Below are 18,337 nucleotides of genomic sequence, written 5' to 3'. Positions count from 1 at the left end.
TTTGCACCTTTAACTTAAAATTCACTTTCTGTGCTCTGCCATATTTAAAACAGGAGAAAACATAAACATGAGGGTTTTCTATGAATTATCAAAGGAGAACAAATTTATGGAACATCTTCAAAAAATACAAAGTTCTGAAAATTGGCTCCATTCTTGAAGAGCATTTTGATCATCATTTCGATATTCACAGTGATTACCAGAACATGAAACTATTATATATTTGACTTGCTCAGCTCTGAAAAATGTCATTTCTGGCAAATTATGCTATAGAATATGACAGTCTACAGGACAGACACAAACACAAAACTAGTAATTCAAGTTGCTGAATTTCCAGCAGTGTGGTGGTTTTATAAAGGAAATGTATACATGTCATATAAAACGTATATAAATATTATATACCCATGCTATGGAAGATACAGGATTGCACTTGGAGCATTGATTCAGAGGAAAGTAAGTACCCAATAATTTTCTGAAGGAATCATAAAGGAGCAAAACAAATTTCTTCAGCTCTTAAATAATAGCACATACAATAATCCCGGCACAAGAAATGAAACTGCTTGTATTTTAACAATAGAGCTTTGTGGAGAGTATATACAAAAGGAATGTTGCAATAAAAGGCAGTTTTCATTTTAAAATGAAATACACGTGATCTCAGGGTTCGTGGGTTCCAGCCCCGCATCAGGCTCTGTGCTGACCGCTCAGGGCCTGGAGCCTGCTTTGGATTCTGTGTCTCCCTCTCTCTCTGCCCCTCGTCCACTCACACTCTGTCTCTCTGTGTCTCTCAAAAATAAATAAATAAAAATTTTTAAAAAATGAAATACAAAGGACAATGAAGTCGAATTCACAGGTTAAAAAGATACAAGCCAATAGAGAAATACGTGGAACATGAGTATTAATAAATCTTTAATTACTGGACGATAGGACTTCTCAGAGATTCTGTTACTAGGGAGACTAGGTACCGTGCCCACGTGTCCAGCCGATGCTTCTGGTATAACATTTTGTTTCCTAGCAATAGGCAGAGGACCCTGGGCTTCAACCTAAATGTCCATCTTTGTTCCCCGCCTCTCCGGGAGCCACGAGCAACTTGGCTAAAGTACTTGGGTAACTGACCTGCTTTCTGCACGTTGGCTTAATCACGGAAGATGACGCTTTAAAATGGGACTGTTCATTACCGCAGCAGGTCGGGAGTACAGAAGAGATTAGGTTTGGGAGGAGGCTAAGGCTTCACACTCTGACCGTCCTGGGATTCTTCTCCGCTGGCATCATTTCATCTTGTTTGTACTTCATTCTGTTTGCTAAATTCTGCTTCGGAGTGGGACGGAAAATGTGGCTCTTGCGATTTCACAAGACGCACAATAATCTGAATCTCACGGCTCATGGATTGCTGGTGTAGGGAGACTTAGCCTCTCTTGAGAAAACTGTATCCTAACACTTTGTCGCCTTGCGAAGTCAAACTTAAACTGCTATTTTGCTTCCCTGCATAGTGTAAGGAATGACTCAAGCTCTAGTTAACACACTCCAACATTATGCTATTTTTCTCATTCCGCTCCTGAGGCTCCTGTCTCCAGCCCCCCAACCACTGGAGTTCCAAAACACAGCAAGGGATGGCTTAATTAGCTGTTTTACTGCCCGTAACAAGGATGGACAGCATCCTTGCTGGGAAAGAAGGAGCTTTACCTCACCTTGGGGAAGTCAAGATTTAGTTGCATATCTCTTACAATATGCTATAAACTATACTAGCTTCTATATCGGTATTTCAAGTAATAGATACCTGGTTTAAATAAACACGCAAAATGTTTAAATTTACAAGCACACCCGTCTGGGGAGTCTGAGGTAATTGTGTTCTCAGAGTTCATTCAGTCATGTCATCAGAACTTTCGTAGTTCTGCACGTCTCCGTGGGGTGGGTCAAGAATGACCACATCTAGGGGCACCTGGGTGGCTCAGTCGGTTGAGCGTCCGACTCCAGCTCGGGTCATGATCTCACCGTTGAGAGTTCAAGCCCCGTGTTGGGCTCTATGCTGACAGCTCAGAGCCTGGAGCCTGCTTCAGGTTCTGTGTCTCCCTCTCTCTGCCCCTCCCCCACTCATGCTCTGTCTCTCCCTGCCTCTCAAAAATAAAGAAATGTAATAAAAAATTAAAAAAAAAAAAAAGAATGACCACATCCAGCCTGACATTTCCACCACGGATAGACTTGGCTCTTCCTCCCATTCCCCCAGTAGTAATCCCAGTGAAGAGTCTGATTGCTGCCCTTTGAGTAACATGCCTATAACTTGAGCCATTCGTTAATCCAAAGGAATGAAATACTGAGTTCAAATAAGACCAGATCAGTTGTCCACCCTTAAGAAAGAGTGGGGACGTGTGGGTGATGGGCAACAGGGTGGTTTATTTTATGTGTCAACTTGAATAGGCCACAGTACTCAGATATTTGCTCAAACAGGTCTCAATGTTGTTGTAAAGCTGCTTTTGATAAGATTAATATTCACATCAATAGACTGTGAATAAAGCATACTACCCTCCATAAAGTGGGTGGGCCTCATCCAATCAGTTGAAGGCCATGAGAGAAAAGACTGAGGTCTAGGAGGAAAAGGGAATTCAGCCAGCAGATGGCCATCTGCCTCAAGCTGCAACATCAATTTTTCCCGAGGCCTCTGGCCTGCACAGACCCCGCAGATTTGGACTTATCAGCCTCCACAATCATGTGAATCGTTTTTCTTAAAATCTCTTTTTTTACTTTCTCGGTCTCTCTAGATATATAGATCTATGTATATTGCAGAATTTCTACTACATATATTATCAGTATATTATTCCTCTGGTTCTGTTTCTCTGGAGAACACTAATAGTAAGCCCCCAGAGGTATGTACTTATTGGGGGTGAGGAAGAACTTATATTTGAAGGGATGTTGACTAGCATCAAACAACAGATGTCCTCTGCAATATCCCAAGTGCTGTCCTAACATGGCAGATAAGAGGGGGAAATAACATGTCCCCTGAAAAACATTACAATAATTAGTATAAGCATGAAAGTATTAAACACAAATGAAATTAAAACAAATCTTTTAAACAAATGGCATATAATGTAGTTTTTTAAAAAAGTGAAAAACCACATGAGAAAGAGGAAGAAAACACAATGGAAGCAAAAGACGGAGAAGTAACAACCGTTGTCATGCATGAACTGACATTTCAGTTACAGAAGAACAGGTGGAATTTCAAGAGGCCGATGTGAGAGACATTATCTATTCCAAATACAAGTCACAATGCAAGGGAAGGGATGGGGAAACACATGAAATATTCAGGAAAATGTTTAATGGAAAAGGTTTTAATTTATAAGAAAAAGAGTGTGTGTTGAATTTGAGCTTTAAAGAAATCAATATGCATATTTTTATGAGGATATATATATACACACACACACTAAAAATTATTAATAAACTCCTGTTTAAATCTATATAGATATACAGATACAGAACTCTAGTTCTGTGTATTAGTGACTTAATGTATATACATATATGTACTAGCTCTGTATTCCGAGAAGGCCAGAAACAATGATACCTTAGTAACAATAATACGACTACCACCCAGATGTTGATCTCTAAAAAGTGAACATTAAAAGGAACCGAGTTTTTTGGAAAAGAGATTAATTCCAGGACTAGAGCAGGGAAAATATAAGATATTTTCTGGCATCATTTTGTGATGCCAGAAAATAAGAAAACAAACCAACAAAAAGGTGTGGAGGCAGCTTATTAAAAGAACAGAGGAGACAACATGAATGAGGACCTAAGGGCCTGACTTAAAACAATTTGAGAAACAAAATAACTAAATGTCCATCAGTCTCTACTGATATAAACACATCTTTGGATAATTAAATATGTAAGAGAAGACAACTCTTCCTCACAGAATTCCAAGTAACAGAAAGTGTGGGGGGGCAGGGGTGAAAGAATCTCCAACAGGTAAAAACACCACAGTAATCGTGTTCCAGACAATGTGCATCAACGGATGTTAAAATTAACGGACAAGTTTATAGAAAAATAGGATTTTCAGAGTCTCAAAGAATCTCCTCCAAGATCCTTAACTATGTAGTGAAATACAGTAACTTTAGGATGGAAACACTCAGTAAACGATCACTTAACTAAATCACCAGTAATAAGATACCTGCACACCCTTAATCCCTTGATGTGATACACTGAGACACATCATTTCTGTGGTACTCTTGCAAAAAGTATATAAACTTACTCTAGTCCTGAGAACACAGCAGAGAGACCCAAATTAAGGGACAGTCTACAAAATGGTCTTTGAGTCAAGGCCACGGAAGACCAGGGAGGACAGAGGTCATAGTGTGGAAAAGACTAAGGAATAATTAGATGCAATAGGACATCTTCGGGGGAATGCTTGGCTATAAAGAACATACTTGGAAAACATCAGTGAAATTAGAATGAGATCCATATTTAATAAATGTACCATTAATGTACCATTTAATAAATGTACCATTTAATAAAAATGTACCAATTCTAAAGTCTTTTTTTTTTTTTTTGATAATTGTACCATGGCTGTGTAAAATAACATCATCAGAGGGATAGAAGTCAGCTTTCCATATTGTTTCTGCAGCTCTTCTAGAAGTCTAACGTTCATTTGAAAAATAAAAGGTTTTAAAACTATATTGTAAACACACACGTGCATTCATGTCAACCATTTGTTTTCTACTATCCTGTAGCCCCTACATGTGGTTTGAATGTTCCCACAGAGGGAAAGTCCTCTGGCCTCTACCTCTGGAATTAGAACCACCACCCGTGACAAACTCATATTACAGCCTAACAACATAAAACTGCCTCATCGTTTCAGGCATCAAAATAATTAAACATATATGTCACATAGTAATGTGGGATGAAGATTTTACTGGCACATGTAGTGAAATAGCCTTTCAATTTTATTCACAAGCCTAATCAGTAACAAAGTCATTGCTAAAGAAAGCTTCCTCCTATGCATGTTTTTGTCATTGTCACTGACACATTTATGGAAAGCTTACCAGAAAGGGTGCCTGTTGGTGACAAATAACATGGTATTTAAAAAATAACTTATGCTGGGGGTACCCAGGTGGCTCAGTTAGTTGAGCGTCCAACTTTGGCTCAGGTCATGATCTCACGGTTCATGAGTCGAGCCCTGCACCTGCTCTCTGCTTTCAGGGCAGACCCCACTTCGAATTCTCTGTCCCCCTTCTCTTCCCCTCCCCTACTTGTACACTCTCTCTCTCAAACATTAAAAAAAATAATAATAATAATTTATGTTGTATTTTGTTACTTCAACCATGCTGTTACAAGCATATCTGAGTAAACACTGGTAAGAGGCTAAGTAGCAGCAAAAGGCACCATTCGGAAAAGAGAAGCATTGTTTAAAATATCATTTGATGAAAACCTTGGATACCCTGCCCAGAAAATTGCCCCTGTCCACACGTACATAACATTTGGGGGGTGACTGGAAGGTGAAGCTATGAAATTTTATTGCTGAAAACAGCAGCACTTCTGTGTGCAGTAAGACGTGACAATACCAAATCTCCATGAGTGAATTTATGCTTCCAAGAGTTTTGCAAGGGACCATTTTTATTTAACTACAAATCAATCACGGCAAATGAAATGTAGAGTCTGCATATTTAATTAAACTCACTGTTTGTATTAAAAGTTTGATCAAACCGAATGAATTATGCACCCAAACATTTCATCAAAAATACATTTTAGTATTTTTTTTAGGTATGATATAAATAAACCTTCTCACAATTACATGCATAGTCTCACAAACTCAGTTCCCATAAGTGTCCTTGGACATCCTCGTGATTTCCATCATTAAAGCCACAGTTTAGTATGAAGGACAAAATGACACTCGATGTGACTTTTCCTCAACACGGAAGAAAAACATGTGGGGAGGAAGAGATCTCGATCCTTGCTGAATCTCGGGGAAGGGAAAGGTTAGAAGATCTTTCAACTCCACTCACTGCCCTTCCCCTGGTCTTGTCTACACTAGCACTCCTTCACACCTTGAGCTTCCCTGGAAATAGATTATCTGTCACGCTTCTTTGAAGATTCTGATCCCTCCATTACGAAATTTGTTGTAATCCTAGAGAATTCAATTCACTCTAACCTATTCTTCCCTGACTACTTTTAGACCTTTATACTCACCTCAGATACTGCCTCCTATGTGTTTCCAGAGCCAACCTCTCCCACAAGACTCGCCACATCACACACAAATTATCTGCCAGAATGTTCCTTCCATAAGAACGGGGGCCATGTGCGACTTTGTGTGAGCACACTCCACAACCAATCAAATCTCAATGGTGTTTGTTCTCACGCTCGTCTGCAGTTAGACTGCACATCTCTCTCTCAGGCTGTAGAGGCTCTGTTCCATCGGTTTCAATCTGAAGGATGATGTCTGCTTGGACCGCACACTCCTCCCAGCAGAAACTTCCAAAGGCATAAGTGGAAATGCTAGGGCCTGTTTCATTTCTGCCCACATTTCATCGAACAATGGCAGTCACATGGCTAAGCTAAAGATCAATGGAGAGAGAAACCTATCCCTTCCATGGAGGCAAGAGGTGGGGAGGGGCAGAAGTAGACGCTTACAACTTACCCATCACAAGCAATGTCTGAGATGGTCTCTGGTACAAAGTAGGTGTTAATTTTAGTGCACTTAATTGTTCTCAACAAAAGATTTCAACTGTTTACCATTTAAAAAATCCTGGAAAGTAAACAGGTTAAAAGCAGAGTCAAATTCGGCTCAGTCATTAATTTGGAATCTGTCTCCTTCACTCAGCCATGATCTCCATGACGTCTTGCCTCATTAGTACCCTCACCCTTAAGAAGTGGGCTTGACATCTAGGAAGCGAACACTAAATGCTCACTGAATACGGAATAAAGGAACATAAGTTAGAAAGGGGAAAAAAGACAGAACGAGATCAAAGCAAAGCTGAGACGAAGCAAAGCAAGCTTATGTGCCAAGAGCAGCTCATCCCTCATGGAGCCCAGAATTGGTGCTTCAGCATTTACTAGAATATCTGTTCTTTCCTTTGAAGTGATAGTCAAAAACTTGTAATTTGACTGGTTGCTATTGTAAGTATAATTTATCATAAGTTAAGCCTCTAAATTTGCTTTTGCTTGCTAATTTATAAGTCATATAAGATATAAGATGAATATGTAAATGAGCAAGATTAATGTAGGTCTGAGGTCCACAGAACCACAAAATACGTAATCATAAAATACTTATACCTTAGTGAACACCAGATTTAATCTTGCTGAATTAGAATACAAAAAAAACCTAACAAAATAATCAATAAGTGAGACTCAAGAACAGAATTGTCCATGGTCATGTGCCAATGAAGGTGCAGACTTGAGAAGGGAAAACTTCCTGCTGAGAGGGGGAAACTTCCTGTTGGCCTCTGCTCTTGGTTTCAGTGGGCCTGCATTTCCCTCTGCCTCCTTGATATTTGCAAATCATCTTACTATAAAAACATTATCAAAATTAACATATTCATATAGCATAAAAAGATTAGTCTCCTTTATATACAATTTCACAACTGGGGCTTTGTATCTGTGAAGAGATTTGTGCAACATCATGGACAGACTTCACAAACTTAACATTGAGCAAGAGGACAAAGTAAGAGAACAGGAAAACAGTGTATGGTTGCATTTATATAAAGTGAGGAAGGAAGCAAAACCAACAATGGGGTTAGAATCCAGGGGTGGTTACACTGGCAGAAGGGGAAGCGAGTGGGATAGGATAGTGTGGGGCTTGGGGGCAGCCTTGAGAGATGTTGTTCATTTACTCTCTCTGCCTCTAGGTGGTTTTCACACAGACCTATCTTCTGTATACACTTTGTGTTTTACATCCTCATCACCACTCTTCCTCGTTGAACTTGCCCACTGACATTTGCAGGTATTAGGACACGGGTCTCTGAATCTTCTGGCATTGTCCCAGTCCTTCTCCCTGAAAGTCCTAACTCTCTGATTTAGAGTGCAGTCCTGTCCCGGGGTCTCTCCTACTGATACCAGTGTCTCTGTTTGCAGATTTCCTGGGAGACACCTTGACTTCTATCCTTTGAGAAGTCAATGGTGTCCTGGATGATGTGCCCCAACCCTTCTGTGCTCACAGCACTTTTCCTGGGCAATTCCATGAGGGATGATGAACAAATAACAAAGGTTTTTCTTTTATGAAGTAGAGCAAATCAGGTTTGATTGGGAAAAGAGATGAAAGGGAAAATTCAAAGATCCTCAAGCACATTCTTGGCAGATTTAAGGGAATGGTACACTTGAAAGTTGACGATCTAGAAACTGATTCTCCTAAATACTTCGTGTATTGTCAGTTAGGAGACTGTTGCTCTGAGAGGGTCCCTAGAAACCCTTCAGTCTAAGATTAAAAGTAAAAAGAAAGGAAAAAAAAAAAAACCTTAGACTTACTGTCAATTTTCTTTAATGATGTATGGATTCACTTGCCTCTGAGTAGCAGAGAGAGAGTTTGGACAAGGGGCATCAGCAGTAGGGAGTTTATCTCTACAGGAAAATCTGTTTATAGCAGCTGGATGTTAGGTAGACAACGTTTCTCTCTTCACTTGGGATTGGCAGTCCCCACAGTAATTACTAACCCTTAGTGGTACTTAACTCCGTGCTGAGAACAATTCTAAGTTGGTTACATGTAATAATTCATTTGACTTCCCCACGAAAACAACTGGAAATGGGAACTATTATCATTCATATCCTAAAAAGGGGAAATGCAGAGGCACAAAGTTAACAGTGTTTTCCTAAGTCATACAGCTAGCCATTCTGCATTTGAACCTGGGCCATTTGGTTCCAGAGCCCAAGATATGGTTTTACAATGTTTTATCTCATTCTAGATGCAGCCTTGGGGTAGCTCATGCCTCCATCTGACTGATATTACTGTGTACTGAAGAAATTAATACTTTCTGAACCTGTACTGCATGAAATGTGTGCTGTTGAGTCCTAGGGATTCAAACATGCCTAAGGAACCTTTAACATTTAATTTTCATTGGTCTTTAATAAAAGGTAATGTTTAAGTTGACATGCAGCTTTTATGAATTAAAAGCTGAACTATTATCTAAAACCCTAAGACCATGTAAAGCTCATAGGCCCATATATACATTACAATGCGATATTATGTATCAAATATTTACTGAGAATATATGTATCAAAACCTACTAGACACAGAGGGGATATTAAAAAGGATTTAAGACCTTCTCTATCAAACCAGAGGTCCTCTAGGATTCTTGAGGGCATTTTCTGTAGGCCATCTCAGCAAGACACAAAAATACAGAAGCGATAACCTCAAAGGGATTTTGGAGTATAGCTTATGTCTAATGGAGTAAAAGTCAGTCTTTTGAGAAGAGAATTTCAGCAAAGGCACTGCCATTTTAGACTGAAAGGGACAGAGGGAGTGTAAGCAGAAAGACTGAGGGGTCTCCAGAAACAGAAAGACAAGAGGTAAACTTTTGTGACCTAAGTCCTTTGGGTCCCCTACCTGCCCCAGCATACTTCCTGCAAAACTTCCTAGGAAGTGCCAGAATTATAAAGAAATGCAAAAACCTCAGTAGTCAAGGAAACAAAGGGAATGCCAAAATTAACGGTCTCTGCCAGGCCAGGAAACAACCTAACTGTATCAGAGACAATAAATCAGTGGTAAAACTCCCAGTGCTGTTTCTGCAGTGAGCAAGGCCCTATATTCCCCACCCAAGATAATGAGCCCAAGACCCCATTCAATTTATACCAGCTCTCAGAGCCAGCCCATAGCCCCTTCTCAGACAGTTGCCTCTGCTTCATCATCATGTTAAAGTCTAACCCCTAGGAGGAACACGAGCTTCGTTAATGTAACACAGGATAGATGGATAGATACAGGCATGTTTCCTAAGTATGCAAATATCCACCCTATACCCACCCTCCACACAGGTGGCAAAACTCCCCTTTCTGAATATTCATCCTAACCCTAAATAAGAGGAACCCACTCGCCCTTAAGAGTCACAACTTTGGAAGTTATTCCCCCATTAAACAAGAAACTCATTTGCTGCAAATAAAGTTTCTTTTGTGTGCCAACTCCAGCTGCTGTAGTCTTTATCTGTAACTCACCGAGGAGTGAACTCACTTTAGATCCATTAGAGGAGCACCAAACAAAAGGCTACTGGAATCATGAAATTCTACTGGCAGGAAACAGGCTGATGAAACTACTCAGGTACAAATATATGTTACCGCTCATGAAAAAGAAAAAAGACAACCAGGAAACCAGAGGGTGGCCTCACTGCTCTCGAAAATAAGAGGCAGGTTTTCTCCCGGGTAGAGAAGAGCAATGTGAACCAGGGGGAAGGAGCCATGAAGGCTTGCAAATCCAGTCTTGGGGTAAGTGGGAGGGAAGGCTGACCATAGACATGGGGCACATACGTACAGCCAGGCATCGTCTCGCGGATGCTTCTGTGCTGCTCTTCCACCGAAAGTCCCACTAAGCGTTGTGGATTTTCACTCATGTCCATGGTGCAGCTGTGAGGTCCTGACCAACCTGCTGTTCTTAGTCCTTCCAAAAGACTAACTGAGGGGAATAAGTTGAGGAATTCCCTGAGCCTGCACTGACGGGTTAACAAGGCATAAAGAAATAGAAAGTCCCAGGATGAACACACCCCAGTTTGGGTAAACAAGATTCCGTAAATAATCTTAGGTAAACTGGGCAAAGGCTCCCAGTATAGGACAAAGGTATAGGAATAGGAAATCTCAGGATGAAAAATATCCAAGATGAGGTAAACAAGATTAGGTATTCAGGGCAGAAGGGCCCTCCAATTTAATACAATAGCAGAAAGCTGCTTTCACAGGAAGGAAGGACAAAAACAGGAAAACGGGACTTTAGACCACAGCTGGGCGAAGTTACCCAGAGGGGAGCTAATTAGGGAAAGAAAGGTGCCTTGTTGGCCTTGAGGTAGCAAGCTCTTTCTTGCCCTCTAGATCAGTTTAGGTAAACAGAGGTGGGGCCTCCTGTCTGCTGTAAACAACCATCTACCCAGCTCCAGGATTCTGTTTTGTATTGACCCAAACTCCTAACACCGCATATCTCCAAAACCCCCTTTTCCCCACGCGCATGAATTAATGCTCAGAGTTTCATTGTCTCTTTGCACATGTCCATCACACTTGTAAGCCTCCTGATCCTAATAAAAAACACTGAAGGACCCTTACTGGGGCTCTAGTCTCTGCCCAGACATTAGCCTCTCTTGCATTTTAATCCTGCATCCTGCTCTCTTGCTGCATGAGAGAGAACTTCAGACAGAGAGTCCACAACAGCTAACAGCTTCCGGCATCCTAACTCGGTACTGCTTGGCAGTATGTGTGAGAGCAGGGGAAACAGTTCTTTTTAATGTTTTCAATTCTGAGTCTCCAATATTTTATGGCTGTAATTTCCATAGCACCAATTTTCTAAACTCCCGTTCCCCTCTTCTTTTAAATCTTGGACTCCCCTTTAGATTTTCTTCAAAGAATCTACACATTGATTTCCCCTCTCCTGTCATAGTGTTATGTTGGCACAACTTTGAATTACTTTGGCATCCTCTACCTGAAATACTGAGTCCAATTTCATACACAAATCTCCCTTTCACTTTCCACAGCACAACTAAAACTACCCTCGCGTTTTCAACAGGTCTGGGATTTATAATAAGAACACTGGAGATTAAAAATCATGCTGCACTGCTCTTAAGATTCTTTGGCCGAGAGCATTCATAGGGACCCACCTACGAGGCTTTCCCCCTTTGGGTACACATACTGCTGAGTTCTTAGAACTTGATTATCTGGACAGGAGAACAGCCTAGATATCACACAGTGTGCTAGAGATTAGCACCTGGCAAGAAAGCAGAAAACACTTTTGAAACATCCTCATAAGACTCTCAGAAATAGGAGCACCTGAGTGCCTCAGGTGGTTAAGCCTCCAACCCTTGATTTCAGCTTAGGTCATGTTCTCACAGTTCTTGAGATCCAGCCCTACATCGGGTGAGCCTGCTTGGGATTCTCTTCCACCACCCCGCCCCCGCGCTGTCCCTACCCTGCTTGCGTGCTCCCCCTCCGCCCCCTCTCAAACTTAAAAAAAAAAAAAAAAAGAGTCTCAGAAGTACTAATAGCACATATGCAAGAAGATATGAATGCTGAATTCACTTTGCAATTAATGAGACAGAACCAGAACAGGAATGAATCAATCAACTATTTCCATGGATCTACTTTGTAACAAACTTAGCACAACACTTAGCACATAGAATGAAATAACTCTTTATTCTAGTTCATGCCTCTGTGGGTGAGTTGGAGACTGGCTCATCTAGGCTGGACCAGGCTGGACAACTCTGCTTCAAGTTAAGCATCCAGCTAGACCTGGTCCCTCACTGGAAGGCAAACTCAGTTCTCCTCCTATGGGTTTATTCTAGAGCCTAGGGCACTTAATAGAAGCACTTCTCATTCATGGTAGAAACGCAAAAGGGGCAGCCCCAACATGCAAGTATATTTCAAACCTCTGCTTGTGTAATGTCTACTAACATCACATTGGCCAAAGCAACTCTCGTGGCCACATCCAACATCAATGGAGCAGGATATAACATCTGTTCCATGTAGATCAGGCAAGGGTGGAAACTGGCTGAATATATTTTAATCTGCCAAGTAGGGTAATTTAACTTAGACTATTTGCAGTTATCTTTATGGAGAATTTTAACACATGCCTAGCAAGATGTGGGCCTGGGAAGGGGGGAAGTGGAAGTTTCCAGTGAATAGAATTTATTTAGCCAAAAAAGGCTGAGAGAGAGCTATTGTCCCCTTATGTCCAAATTTAAAATGTAATATGATGATCAATATACTTAGAAACCAAAAAATCCTAAAACTTAGTAAGAATGCCCTAAAGATATAAGGCGTAAAATGTAGAGTACTCACCCCAACTACATTTTACTGAAGAACACATACACAGTATGTATGAACGATGTACAAGTATGAATCAATATCTGTAATGATTTAATAAGCATAAATATTATATATGTACATATATAGTTATTTTGCAAGTAGACAAAAGTAGTTGCCACGGTAAGTACATTTCCTAGGTATGTGTTTGGAAAAGCTTACTGGAGTATGTGTAAAGGGACATAATGAAATAGGAAATGGGGACCAGGTACTTTAGACAAAATATTCTTAGCAGCTTTATAGCCATGTTTTTAATAACATGACGTTAGTATTTGGGTACTTTCAATAAGAGAGCTTTTCAGGGGCGGGCGCCTGAGTGGATCAGTCGATTAAGCATCCAACTTCAGCTCAGGTCATTATCTAGGTTTGTGGGTTCAAGCCCTGCGTTGGGCTCTGTGCTGACAGCTCAGAGCCTGGAGCCTGCTTCGGATTCTGTGTGTCCCTCTGTGCCTCTCTCTCTCTCTCTCAAAAATAAATCAGCATTAAAAAAAAATAGCTTTTCAAATAGGATGTTTTCCTTATAAAGTAACTTATATTTGGGGGGAAAAAAGGTGTCATATTTATATTGTTTCCTACAATTCTCTGATGAAAACATTACAAATGTTGTCAAACTACTTACATTTTCCTGTATGTAACAGGTTTTACATCCAGACAATGTTTAATTAATTTCCTGATTAATTTTCTAATGCTCTTGCGTTTGGCAGCTGTTTTGACAAAACTGCCTTCCTCATTATAGAAATCCTACTTGCGAAAAGAAGTGAACCATGGCAAATGGACTTATTGAATTATCCAGCTCACCAATTATATAGTATAAAATTATTCATCCTCATATAATTTGATCAGGAAAGATCATTTATCTTTAGCAACTGTGTAAAATTACATATTATACTGCAGGATAGCTGCAATCTTAAGTGTCTGTAGTTAGAAAACTTTTAAAATGTATTTGAACACTGAATTATTGCCTATTTTCCCAAACCACTTTGTTATAAAAAAAAAAAGGTTAGTATCTAAGTAATGGCTCCACTGAGCCCACTTCTCACCATTTAAAAAGCATCACTTAGTTGTTTAAATGCAAAATGTCTATCGGTTATTGTTCCTGGCTGCAATTTAGCGGAGACCTCATTCTGACTACATTTCAATGTTTATAAATTAATGAATTCAGAATCAATTCATTTCCTAATAAAACTAACATAATTTAATTGGAAACTCTTCTGTATTATCATTATTATAGGTATATATTAGAAGCACTGTAGCAGAGCATTTGTAAAGGTTGAGCTGACACTTAACATTTCTTATTCATAGTGCTATGCTCAGCATTAATATTACTTTCCAATCTATTTATAGGTCTTTGTATCTTATCTTATTTAAAGACCATGCTTGATGTATTCGAAGATTACTTTTCTGTTACAGTTAACCAAGTGGATCTAAATAGGCTTATCAACTAAAATGAATACTCCAATGAACCAAACATGAGCATTTCAGCTATCATTTGAGCCTATACATACTAATTTTTCCTATTTGGTCAGTGTTTCTAGATATCTTGCAAGTAAAACATTATATCAGGTAAATAAAAGTCAAGAAGGGTACCTAGCTTTACCTAAAATTTATCTATCTATATTTTTCTATAATTGAATATATTTATATTTGTCTATAACATATATCACTTACATTAATTAGATATATGTATATATAATTTTGGGAAAATCTGAATAACAAAATATTATATAATGAAGTTACTCACTGAGGTAACAGTGGACTAGGACATCATAAAGTTAATGCATGTTTTAGCGTGATATATTTAACTTTTAATTGTCTTTGGTTAAGTTTGGAGTCCCACAAATGGTACTTTTTCCCCACAGAACAGCTGTCATTTGCTAACAATGGACAGACTGGACATACTGCTAACAATGAAGAAAATTTATATAAAATATGTGACTGGGGCACCTGGGTGGCGCAGTCAGTTAAGCGTCCGACTTCAGCCACGTCACGATCTCGCGGTCTGTGAGTTCGAGCCCCACATCAGGCTCTGGGCTGATGGCTCGGAGCCTGGAGCCTGCTTCTGATTCTGTGTCTCCCTCTCTCTCTGCCCCTCCCCCGTTCATGCTCTGTCTCTCTCGGTCCCAAAAATAAATAAAAAACGTTGAAAAAAAAATTAAAAAAAAATAAAATAAAATATGTGACTATCCTAAGATCTATTTTAAAAATCTCAATAAACGTTTTGCTATTTAGTAAGCCCCTCATCCCAAAAATTCTATAAACAATTTTGTTTACAAAAATCATGCATATTCAATCAACTGGTGGTTCTAATATTGTGTTCACACTCTCATGAATATTGGATTTCAAGGGAAAAGCTTTATTCTTCAAAAAGGCTTTCCATTTTGGCTGTAAAATATTTTGTCCAACCATTACATATCTAACAGAAAGAATCAATAATTTTTATGATATTATAGCATCATAATTCTTATTCCTTATAAAACCATATAAAATAAATAAGATTGCATTTTTCAAAAATAGCACATAAAATTAACTACATATAACTTTTGTAAAATGAAAATTTCTATTAATATTATATTCTATCATGCAAATAAGAATGAATGAAAAATATTTTTTTTTAAATTGAGATGTTTTAAATTCACTACATTAAAAAGTATTTTTTAAAACATGACCAATTCACTACTGAAATATTTCTCAGAAACATACGGTAAATCCTTATCCTTGGCTTGCGAGAATTCATTCCAGAGACATGCTTGTAATCCCAAGCACTTGTATATCAAAGTGAATTTCCCCTTAAGAAATAATGGAAACTCAGATATTTGTTCCACAATCCAAAAATATTCATACAAAAATGACTGCAATACTGTAATATAATAAAGAATAAACAAAATATTAACAAAAAAAATAAACAAATTAACCTTCCCTTATCTTTGAAATCTTTCGTAGCTGGTGTGAGGCAGACAAGAGAGAGGAGGGCTACTGTGTAGGAGAACTTTCACTAACAGAATCACTGTTATCTATTGGCTCAATGCAATCGTTTTCTTTTCATGCAGCTTTAACAAGGAACCTATCCAATGACACTTGATTTGGCCTCCTTTTGAGAATTTCGTGGAAATGTGACTTTGCACTGAGGATCACCCACGATTCTACCGGGGGGGGGGGGGACCATTGGCTCAGTTGTGATCATGCAACATTTGGCATCCCATACTACTTGTGTTGCAAGACACCTCTCATTTATCAAGTTAAAATTTATTGGAAATGTTTGCTGGTCTTATAGAACACTCACAGAACAAGTTACTTGCAATCCAAGGTTATACTGTATTTAATAAAATAGTCTGCATTATTTCTTATGCCCAGGATAGCATAAGGGCAGCAAAACTATGTTATTTCCATAGTTGTTAGTCAAAAACATCTTATGAAATCATCTAAAATTTTTATTGCAATGTGATGACTTGGTTTCTTTTTTTAATAAAGGAAGAGTTTAATTTCTATTAATATGCAGAATTGATAACCACTCAAAAAATCTTCCTACAACTCTAATAGCTTGACCAGGTGTAATAAGCCGAATTCAAATGAAAATCAGAAAATACAAAGGAACAAGAACAATAATGAGTGTGAAAGCAATAGCAGTGAGTCTGCACTGATGGTGAAGCTCCCTGAGTGGGTGAAGAATGGGATGGGGCAGCAGCCAGATTAAGTAATCACAGATCCTGGATTTTAAAGGCACATGAATGGGAGACAGTACCCTGAGTTATCTTCTAGCAATGTGTCAGAACTGAAATTCATATGCATAATTACAATTTTATAACTAGCCTTTGGCTATAATGAAACCTCCTAATTCCCTTTATGAAGTATAACACTGACACAAACAAAAATAGTACAAACTAATAATGATCATAAAAAGAAAATTACAGACCAATATAATTATGAATATGGATGCAAGATTCTAAACAAAACATTAGCTAGGGAATCCACCACAACAGTAGCAAAATAATAGGCCAGGACCAACTGGGATCTATTCCAGGACTTGGAGGTTGGTTCCATGTGTGGAAATCAATCTACATATGATACTACAATATTAAGTCCAAGGAAAGATGGCACGTGATTATCAGCTAACTTCATAATAGTGGGAAAGACTGACAAAATGCAACCGTCATTTAAGGAAAAGGAAACTCAGGAAATGAGAAATTGGGAGACTTTTTTGGCATTAAATCTTCCTATAAAATGACAGGAATGACGGCCATTTCCCAAGGCTCTCGAAAGAGTCATGAACACACTACCTAAGGTATTGGTTACCTTTCCCTTCCTCTGGAGCACTTGGATTTGGACAGATTTGCTATGTATACTTTTTTATTTCGAACTATTTTTTTGTCTTACAGAAAACTTGTAGGGGCTCCTGGGTGTCCAAATCTTTATTTCGGCTCAGATCGTGATCCCAGAGTCATAGGATTGAGCCCTACTTTGGGCTCCATGATAAGCATGGAGTCTGCTTGAAATTCTCTCTCTCTGCCCCTCTCCTCAGTTTACACTCTCTCTCTCAAAAACAGTAAAAATGGTGCAGAGAACTCATATACACCTTATCCAGATCCCCCCAATGTTAGTAAGTTACATGATATAATTATCAACATCCCCAAATAATATTAATTTTATTAACTAGAGACCATGGTAAATCTTTATCAGTTTTCCATTAATATGAGGTTGATACTGTTGCTCCCATTTTACAGAGAATAAACTGAATACCACAGAGAAAGGGGCTTGGTCAAGGTCACCAAGCTAGGATATGGCAAGGGTCAGAGCTGAACTTGGCTTAGTTTCTAAAAGTCGCCAGTGTTTTCCTCGTTGGTTCCTTGAACCTGCTCTTCCCTCTGCCTAGAGTATTCTGTCCCCTTCCATTCTTAGATCCAAATTCTGCTTTCACAGGGCAGCCTATCCTGAGCATGCTAAGTGGTGTCCCTCTACTATCTCTTAGCTTCCTTCCACTTGTAAAGAAAAACAGCAAAAACACAATCCCTTTACATACTGTTAATAAGAGATATGCTTAAATTATAAGGGATCAGAAATTCTGACAGTGAAAGTATGGGGGGAAAAACACTACCAAAAAAGTAGTTGGTTCGGTTTGCTTTACCAAAATCAGAGTAGGTATGAAGGAAAAAAATCACTTATTAGGAAACAGGATCATGTCATAAGGAAGATAGAGCAACTCGTAACTCACATGGCATAATCTGAAGAAAAACTTCAAACTGAAAAAGATGATAAAACCCTTTGGTTCACCTGGGTGGCTCAGTCAGTTAAGCGTTCAACTCTTGGTTTCAGCTCAGGTCATGATCTCATGATTTGTGAGTTCAAGTCCCGCATCAGGCTCTCTGCTATCAGCACAGAGCCAGCTTCAGATCCT

The sequence above is a fragment of the Panthera pardus genome, unplaced genomic scaffold (genome assembly GCF_024362965.1).
Source record: "Panthera pardus isolate Hobbes unplaced genomic scaffold, ASM2436296v1 HiC_scaffold_15, whole genome shotgun sequence".
Classification (NCBI taxonomy): Eukaryota; Metazoa; Chordata; class Mammalia; order Carnivora; family Felidae; genus Panthera; species Panthera pardus.
Note: the sequence above shows the minus strand (reverse complement) of the source record.